This window comes from Eumetopias jubatus, unplaced genomic scaffold (genome assembly GCF_037043125.1).
Source record: "Eumetopias jubatus isolate StellerSeaLion01/CBP00866 unplaced genomic scaffold, mEumJub1_p1.0 scaffold_4, whole genome shotgun sequence".
Taxonomy (NCBI): Eukaryota; Metazoa; Chordata; class Mammalia; order Carnivora; family Otariidae; genus Eumetopias; species Eumetopias jubatus.
The window spans coordinates 188,395,710-188,397,922 of NW_028274810.1; the positions used below are offsets into that span (position 1 = coordinate 188,395,710).

General features: G+C 48.2%; 1 pseudogene; it reads left to right on the forward strand.

Annotated features, from left to right (window-relative positions):
• Positions 1-357: 357 nt before the first annotated feature.
• Positions 358-1,101, forward strand: LOC114220943 (phosphoglycerate mutase 1 pseudogene; annotated as a pseudogene).
• The last annotated feature ends 1,112 nt before the right edge of the window (positions 1,102-2,213 follow it).

Genomic DNA, 2,213 nt, shown 5'->3' on the forward strand with positions numbered 1-2,213 from the left:
ATAGATAGATACAGATAGATACAGAGGTAGACAATCCTATATCTTGAGATTCTAGCTCTACAAATAACCCCAAAATGGAGTAAAAACACTTGACAAAATTACCCATATTTTTTCCTAAATGACTTTTGGCCATTAAAAAACCCTCATTTATTTGTGGCACAATGGGATTTTATCCTACAGTTAACATTTGCACCATCTCTGAGCTCCAATTTCCTCATCTACATAAAGGATAACTTCATAAAAACCATCTTGTGTTAAAATAAGAATTAAGTTAGGCGAATGTGCAGGCGTGGCTGGGACTAGACAGCCACTCCAGAATCTCCGCTAGTTACACTCTCTTTGCACCAAGGTGCCGCCATGGCCACCTACAAACTGGTGCTGATCCGGCAGAGCGAGAGCACTTAGGACCGGGAGCACTGCTTCAGCGGCTGGTACGATGTGACCTGAGCCCGGCTGGCATGAGGAGACAAAGCATGATGGCCAGCTGCTGTGAGATGCTGGCTAGGAGTTTGACATCTGCTTTACCTCAGCGCAGAAGAGAGCAATTCGGACAGGGCTGGATGCCATTGACCAAATGTGGCTGTGGTAGTGAGGGCTTGATGCCCCAGTGAGCAGCACTATGGGGCTCTGACTGGCCTCAGCCAAAACTGCTGCCAAGCACGGCAAAGCCCAGGTAAAGATCTGGAGGTGCTCTTATGATGTCCCACCACTTGGGATAGAGCCTGACCATCCCTGCCACAGCAACATCAGTACGGATCACAGGTGTGCGGAGCTCACTGAATATCAGCTACCCTCCTGTGAGTCTGAAGTCCACCACTGACAGAACTCTGCCCTTTTGGAATGAAGAAATACCCCAGACCAAGGAGGGCAAAAAGGTACAGACTGCAGCCATGGCAACAGCCTGCTGGGCATTGTCAAGTGTCTGGAGGATCTTTCCAAAGAGACTATCACGGAGCAACACCTGCCAACTGGTATTCCCATGCTCTATGAATTGGTCAAGAACTGGAAGCCCATCAAGCCCATGCAGTTCCTGGGGTTGAAGAGAAGGGGGGTAAAGCCATGGAAGTTTCAGGGGCTGCCCAGAGCAAGGCCAAAAGGTGAAGAACAGGCAGACTACTTGCCCAAGGACACCCTCCCTGCCCATCCCATTCCTCTGCACTTCTTCCCTGCACATGTCACACTAACCACATCTGTAGGCATCTTAAGTTTTAGCTGCAGATTGGGACTGGTGGCTCCTAATTTCATTTAGCCATTTTGTCTCTTGCATCCACTCCCTTCATATAATCTAATCAGAATGGCACTTCTGGGGCATGGGCCTCGGTCCAAACTGAGTGAAGACTCTTATCCAAGAGTAGAGAGTTAGTAACTCTGAGGTTTTTGCTCTTGCTCTGTTACTAAAGACCTGCTTGAGTTGGGGATAGGGAGGAACCAGGCTAGGTGTGACCAGTGAGACACAAGAGAGCCTCTTTGTGTTCCCAGGAGCCAGTCCTCTACCACTTTGTAGTTTCTGTAGTCAAGTGACTGTCTGGGGGGGCTCTTTTTTTTTTCCTTTTGTAGACCATGTCCTGCCTTTTCTCTTTGTGAGCAGGATTCTCTCACCAGCAAGAATAGAGCCCAGGGAAGGGACCCAAAGGAAAGGAAATCGCATTCTGTTTATAGCTGGAGAATCAGAGTTCCCGTTTTCCTTCCTGCTCTGTGCAGGGCATCATGCCAGGAACTGCTGCTTTGCACTGTCTCTTCTTTCTCCCTGGGGCTGGGCTTGGTATAAGTTCTGGTGCCGATGCTTCAGCCTGGAAGACTGAGCTTGGCACCTCTACCCTTTCAAGCACAGCAACAAAGAAGCCACCAGTGAGCATGGTCTTGGGGGAGGCCCAGAGGCAGTGTTCAGGCCCTGGAAAAGTGCCAATGCCTCCGTGCGGCCAAGATGGTAGGACAGGAGTTAGCTTGAAGATGAAAGTAACGTGCATGGTGACTGAAATGATTATTTCACCTCTGACCCCAGAAGAACTGGCTCCAGAATATTGGGATCAGTCTGAATATTTTATGTGTTGCATTTACTTTTACAAAAAAAAAAAAAAAAGTGTACACACACACACACACACACACACACACACACAAAACAAAAACCTGTCACGAGTTTCTAGTGGCTGTTGAAATATTCCCACATGTGATCATCCCAAAATAAGCTACTCCTCACACCAATGTGGGATAAG